Source organism: Rana temporaria, chromosome 3 (assembly GCF_905171775.1).
Source record: "Rana temporaria chromosome 3, aRanTem1.1, whole genome shotgun sequence".
In the NCBI taxonomy this organism is placed as follows: domain Eukaryota; kingdom Metazoa; phylum Chordata; class Amphibia; order Anura; family Ranidae; genus Rana; species Rana temporaria.
The window spans coordinates 307,023,121-307,030,727 of NC_053491.1; the positions used below are offsets into that span (position 1 = coordinate 307,023,121).

The 7,607-nt window shown below is 40.6% G+C and overlaps 1 long non-coding RNA gene across 1 annotated transcript; it reads right to left on the reverse strand.

Annotated features, from left to right (window-relative positions):
- Positions 1 to 3,654: 3,654 nt before the first annotated feature.
- Positions 3,655 to 5,211, reverse strand: LOC120932439. Its single transcript, XR_005747993.1, has 2 exons — positions 4,875 to 5,211; positions 3,655 to 3,803 (listed from the first exon to the last, which is right to left on the reverse strand). It is a non-coding gene; the product is annotated as an uncharacterized LOC120932439 (long non-coding RNA).
- Between the last annotated feature and the right edge of the window lie 2,396 nt (positions 5,212 to 7,607).

Sequence of the window (7,607 nt, forward strand, 5' to 3'; positions counted from 1 at the left end):
CACACAACCACCAGGAATCAATGAGCTACAGACCTACAAATCATTTCTGTAGATTGACTACTAGTATTATTATACACGGCTATATCTCTTTCCATCCAACCATTGCTCTTCCATCCTAGGTCTCCTTATTTAGCTATCATCCCAATCTCCCCCATTAGCGTTGTGGCCTTCTGACTAAAAAATTCCCCCCCCCTTTTCCACTTCCCCTCTCCACATTTTATTTATTGTGCTTAGTAAATAATCAAAACTGTATATAACATAATTGCCTGTATATGTAATTCATTACATATTACCATCATACTTGGATAATACATATTGTCTACATATTTCATTTTTTAATGATGTTTAATAATTGTATTTATTTTTGTATTATATCCATGCGAGTGGATTGGAGCCCCTATGGTTATTCACTGGGACTAGTGTGTATCTTGGACCCTGCGGATGGGGGATGTACGACCAGTTTACCGCAGTTTGCATTTCAATATGCACTCTGCGGCGTGAATCGGAAGGTCGGTCTTCTTCCTGCCTTATGTCATCCAGTCTGGTATGTCATCACGTTTTGGACTTGTTGGCACGTTCCACTAGGTAGGGCTGGCCGCACTTTTCCCTTTCCTTCCAGACTTTCCTTCCCACACAGCTGGCTTTATGATCTGCCCGGCGTGGTGTGATAGGCTTGTCTGCGTTCTGGCCGAGTCATGTGATGCAGAAGCCCATACCGCACACGTGACTGGAGACGCTTATTTAATGTTTTAGTGTGTATCCCGACTGCATAGATGACACGCACCCACGTCTGCTCCAGACGTTTTAGGCTACTCATGATTGCCCCCCTTCTCTTTTGGTAAGTATACCCGAATGGCGCTGAATTACCACTCGTAGTGCCATTCTGTTTAAACTATTTGTCTCTGCCATACTGATGTACTTATGTTTTTTTCCCCTCATTCCCCTCCTTTCTGTTTTTCCTTTTAGATGCTGCACTATAAGATCCAGCTAATGCGGTGACCCTCTGGCCCTAACATATGTTAGACACAGTCTCTTAATCTATGAGAGAGTCGCTCTTCCTCATTTGTGATTTATATCCACCCTCTTAATCAACTCAGTCATGGTCACAATCCTCTTCTAGCTGTTAAATAGGGTATGTACTGTTGTTTATTTTTATTATTATTTCACATATATCCAGTGCTGTCCTTCATTATCGCATCTATTACCACCATTCTAACCAGTAAGGAGGCAGTGGGGTCTAACCTTTGTCTAATCTGTTCCTTTTTCTGTGGATTGATGTCCACGACAGATGTGCTCCATCGTGAACAATAACGAAGGCATCTTGTGAAGTCCTGTTTACCTTGCCAATATTTTATATTTCCAATACTGTTTTAAGGATTACCATCTTTAAAAACACAACTCGGTACTTTGTATGTTAGGCATCATTTTTATTGTAGCTGCCTCATTTCCACTTTATCTTATTATATCTGGTGATGGGGTTATCACATCTATGAAAATGCACACTTCTTCTTTTGACTAGCCCTATTTTTAGGTCCAATCGGGGTGATCTAATATGCATGGGAATAATGTTTCCACGCAATCAACACCCCTGTATTGTTGATACTTAACACTATGGTTTTTCTATATTACTATCTTTACCCAGATGTGTCCCGACTTTCCCATCTTGCCGATCTCTAGTGTGCGGTCCCTCTGTGTGGCACCGGGGTGGCTCTGATTCTACTCGCATGTTATCTGTTATGGTGCTCTAATGCACGCGGTATAACTGTTCTGCTTATGCAATTTTCTGATATATTATATATATATATATATATTTAGTATGTCAAAAACCAATAACAATCTGTTTCCTTCTAGAATTTTTAATAGCTCCCGAGAAGAGCGGTTTCCGCGAAACATATCGAGCCCTTGTGTGTCCTACTATACATGATAGTCATTTTATCTCTTTCGAGATGTCCTCTCTGGATTAGTATTGGTCATCTATTTGTTGTCAAACACAGTTGCTACTGTGTTCATTGTTTCGTTTTATTGTTCATTTATTTTCTGTTGGTCCAATAATTCCCTCTTGGGAGGTTGTATCAATAAACGTATTTTATACATTGCTATAATTGGTGCCTACATAGTCCATTTTTGTCCAATTTCCAACATTCACCTCCACTCTAATTCATCCCAAGGTGTTCTATCGGGTTGAGGCCAGGACTCTGTGCATGCCATTTCAGTTCCTCATCCTAAATTTGCTCATCAATGTCTTTATGGACCTTGCTTGTGCACTGGTGCACAGTCATGTTGGAACAGGATGGGGCCATCCCTAAACTGTTTCCACAAAGTGGGAACATGAAATCGTCCAATGTCTTGGTATGCTGACACCTTTAGAGTTCCCTTCACTGGAACTGAGGGGTCAAGCCCAACCCCTGAAAATCAACCCCACACCGTAATTCTCCTCCACCAAATGATTTGGACCAGTGCACAAAGCAAGGGCCATAAAGACATGGATGAACGAGTTTGGGGTGGAGAAACTTGACTGGCCTACACAGAGTCCTGACTTCAACCTGATAGAACACCTTTGGGATGAATTAGAGCAGAGACTCTGAGCCATGCCTTCTTGTCGATCATCAGTGCCTGACCTAAAAAATGCACTTCTGCAAGAATGGCCAAACATTCCCATAGACACACTCCTAAACTTTGTGGACAGCCTTCCCAGAGAATTGAAGCTGTTATAGCTGCAAAGGGTTGGCCAACTCAATTTTGAACACTACAGACTAAAGCTCCATGCACACTGGCTTAATTTTTTTGCTCTACGGAGTTTTGTGTTCTGCCTGTAGAAACTACCCAATGTTATCCTATTTATCCATGCACATTAGGACGATTACAGGCATTTTTTGAGCTCAACGTTTAGAGTTAGGAAAAAAACTCTGGTTCACGTTTCTGATGGAGCTTACTGGCAGAACAAATGTAAAAACTCCTAAACTCGTCTAGACTTTGTACAAAAAAATTGCTCTATATGAACGTATTTTACAGATTAAATTGGCCCTAAAGTTTGTATGGATAATGTGAGTTAGGGGCCTTAGATTGTAAGCTCCTTGAGGGCAGGGATTGACATAAATGTATAATAATAATGTAAAGTGCAGCATAAATTGACGGTGCTATATAAATACCAAAATTTACAAAATAAAGATATTTTTTGCATATCTGTATTAAATTGAGTATTTTCAGGGTTTTTTGATGTGACAATTGAAGAGCTGAGTCAATAACTGGCAAATATAATTTCACTAGACTTCCAGGGGTTACTCTTCCTTTCTTGAACCTTTGCAGGAGGCCAGAATGGGCTCCATCCCCTGTCAGCACTCTAGTAGCAGCAGATGCACTGACCACATACCTCCTCCCTATCGAGCTTGAGCTCGAACTGTGGTCCTGGTAGGTATTTTGAAAATACAGTACATGCAATTCACTTTACCTTAAAACAGGTTATTTGCTCTAACTGTTAATATTTGAGACTGTTATTGTTCAGAATTCACTGGTTGTCATTATTTAAAAAAATATCATTTTTGGCTAATGATCGCTGAGGCTAGATGTTGGTAAAATAGGCAGCTAGGACAGGTAGTTATTTTTGTAGTAACGGGCTGGGCCCAGACTAAGCAAAGAAAGTGTATATAAGACTTACCCCTACAAGTTGATGAAACTATGTTTTTTCAAAAATTTTGTTCCTGATTTTGTTGGGTGGTGTGGTGTGGTTTTGAAGAAGAACATTTAATATTTCCAGTTTCTTCCTCATTTACTTATTCATGGAAATTCTTGTTTCAGTACATGATCTGCAAGAACATAAAACAAACATTTTGATCCTAAGATATAAACGTAAAATGGGACTTATTTATAAAAGCTGGAGAAAAGAAATGTTGTTACTGTCAGAAAATAATAGCTATAAAGGATGGGTGTTGCTTTGTTTCTATGAGAAAACAAATGTAAATATAAAAAAAAAAGCTTCATTATCAATTTGGTAACCTTTTTGCATTTAAATATTAGGTAGAACAATAAAGTTGGAGAAAAGATTTCTAACTGTTGTGAGTTTGTAAATCTGTTATGGGTTCCAACTTTGCTGGGTTCAGATCTATCACTTTTTGACATTTTCTTTATTTTTATAAACTAAAATATAAACGTGACCCATGCAGATAAAGCACCAGTCCGATGCTAATGGGCACAAGATACTTCTGGACCACCTATAATGGGGTAATTGAAAGAGTCTATGTGCAACTTGCCAACCACATGTTGAAGCAAGCAAAGTTTTACCTCCTGTCCCAGGTAATTGGTCAAGAGGTACCGTATACGTATACCTATTTACTGTATTATGAATTTTAAAAACATTATCAAAACAAGCATAAAAGAGAACCCTCATGTCCTTACTTTGAAATCATCTCCCTTGTAAACACTGGATCTGCAAAACATAATTACAGCTGCTGCCTTGTAAGATTCTAGGACAGGGATAATGCTATTAGAAGATCTCCAGCTGTTGCAGAACTACAAGTCCCATGAGGCATAGCAAGACTCTGGACAGCCACAAGCTTGACACCCAGAGCAGAGGCACGATGGGACTTGTAGGTTTTGTAACAGCTTGAGGCCCGCTAATTGCATATCCCTGTTCTAGGAGATTTCCAGTTACATTTCCCAAGAATAGCCCAGTAATTGGGGCTGGAGGTAGAAATCTGCATGCAGGTTATCATTCTCATTATAGTCAGATCAAGTGACAAATGTGCTGTGTACCTATTAGAAGCCTCGGTCTTAGATTCCTGGACTGTCTTTTCTATGCACACAACTTTTTATGGCTCTTATGGATTAGTTTTCCAAGTTAAAAAATTAAAATTTGACTTTTTTTCAACATACAATACCTATTATTTCTTTAAATGTACACTTCTCTGTATCCAGTAAAATAATTCCCTTCTCAAAGCATGTTCTTAGCTCAAATAAACTATGTAAAGTGAGTGTGGTAACATGAGGTTTGCTCCATCTCTCTCCTCCATCTCAATTTTCTCTTCAAATTCGAATCCACCTGCAAAAAAAAATAAACACAGTATGACATTATGACCATATTAACCTCTTCCAGTCTGGCCAATGTAGATATAAAGCCAGGTGGGAGCAGCGCCAATGCAGGTGGACATACTGGTACGTCCTCCCGCATTGCCTGCTTTTGTGTGCTCTCAGCAGCATGCAGTCAAACGATCTGTGACCACTGTGGGTGGAGACGGTGGATCACAGATCTGGGTACAGGGCCACTGTAATTGGCCCGGTACCCATTATATCACTCTGGCCAATCACATTTTTAATTGTATTTTTTCATAATGTCACCACAAGTACAGTGTTACTGTGGTGACGTTATGTGGCTGGGGAGGTGATCATGTACAATGGCTGCCTGCTCTGATGTCACCATGGGTTTATTTACTATAGCACTTGGTCAGAAAATGAGCTCACTTGCATGGATTAGGACTACTTTTTGTAGGAGAAAGGATTTACTAAAGCACTCAGTCAAAAATGGTCACGATTCCAAATTTACTAATGGTCACAAAACTTAGCGATCATCTAAATGAGTTCCCCTCTTAGAACCAGGTGCACAGCAGAGTTAAAATCTCAAGCAATGATTTATATATTATATATACACACACACCCTTGTTGAACATTCTTAACCACTTCAATCCGGAAGATTTTACTCCCTTTTTAACCAGAGCACTTTTTACAATTTGGCACTGCAGTGCTTTAACTGGTAATTGTGTGGTCATGCAATGCTGTACACAAACTAAATTTGCATCCTTTTTTCCCACAAACAGAGATTTTTTTTTTGGTGGTATTTGATCACCTTTGCGTTTTAAATTTTTTGCGAAATAAACAAAAAAAAGACCAAAAATGTTGAAAGAAAACGGAAAATGTATTATCAAATACTTACCAGTAATTTTCCTTTCCTGATGGGACTCCATGGCAGCCTACGTGTGGGTAAACCCCACCTCCTCTCCAATGCTATAGGACCCCATTCCCATAAATGTGAACTAACCGCTAGGGACTGCGTTCCATAACTAGCCAACTCTTGACCGATGGGTGGGAACTCCGTCTGCTATGGAGTCCATCAGGAAAGGAAAATTACGGTAAATATTTGATTTGACATTTTCCATTTTCCTGACAGACTCCATGGCAGCCTACGTGTGGGAAATAACTAGCCGGGCAAGGGTTGTGGGGATCAGGCCCTTGTCCCCATCAACATGGGGACATGGTGCTTTGAAGGTTCACAGACCCCCAAAGCATCCTCCCCATGTTGAGGGCATGTGGCCTGGTACAGTTCAGGAGGGGGGGTGCTCTCTCGTCCCCCCCCCTCTTTTCCTGCCGCCTGCCAGGTTGCGTGCTTGGATAAGGGTCTGGTATGGATATTTGGGGGGACCCCAGCGTAATTTTTTTTTGACCCAGGGTTCCCCTTAATATCAATACCAGACCTGAAGGGCCTGGTAATTGAATTTGGGGGGAACCACACGCGTTTTATTTTTATTTTATCAATGACTTTTCTCTGTATTGTCGGGACCCGACAATTCATTATAGCTGCGAGTACTTTTAAATTACTTTTTTTCCATCAGAAATGACACTTTGTGCAGGGTGTCACAAACTACGGTGAACAGGAGTGAACCTCAACTGCAGTTAAGGAAAGAATTCAATGCACCTCCCTATTGTTATGTGATATTTCAGTACTGGGCCCCAGGCGTCACTCCAATCAGAGAACAGGAGTTTTGGGGGGTCACTTACATCATCTCGCTCACATATAGGAATGTGTTGAGCTACTAAGGGCGGAGGTATTACAACATGCCACCAACCGCTAGCATAGAAGATTACAATAAAGATCAACGAGCACAACTGCATTAAAGATTCCAATGCACTCCACTTATGCAAGTGATTATCAGTACAGGACCCGGGGCGTCACTGCAATCAGAGAACAGGAGTTTGGGGGTTCTCTACATCATATCACTTAGCATAAGGAAATGCATTGGGCTACTAAGGGAGGAGGTATTACAACATACTTTCCAACCTTAGCCAAGAAAAGGTATAAACGAACATGTTCAGTATTTTAGGGAAGAAGCCAGTATACAAATAACAACGAATATCAAGCACGTAGCATATAAAAATACTGTATGCAAGTAGCATTAACTTGAGAGAGACAATTGAAGCTTAAATGGTTTGAGAGTATATGTCCCTTTAAGATTTTCCACAACTGTTTCAAGAAGCCACTTTAAGTAATCTCAAGGTACACGGTAGTAAAAGTAAAAGCAGTTTCAATTACAGTACGTAGCAAGACTATATGTGATCCGGGTAATTCCAGAGCAACAAATGTAACATAGTAATGGTACTTATCCGTTTGCAGAGGACGAGTATTCTCCAGTAAGCAGAGTATTGCAGCAGCAAAGGGATTCTGTCATGGAGGGTCCCCTGATGCCAGATATCTTAAGGTGTCCCCAGCCACAGCAGTAAGATGGGCAGCGTGGATGGAGGCAATGGATAACTGAGAGGCATCATGGATCCAGGTTGTGCTGCTCGTTCAGTTTAGGGGATGGATGGTACCAGTAGTTCGTATGTTTAAAAGTACCCAGGTC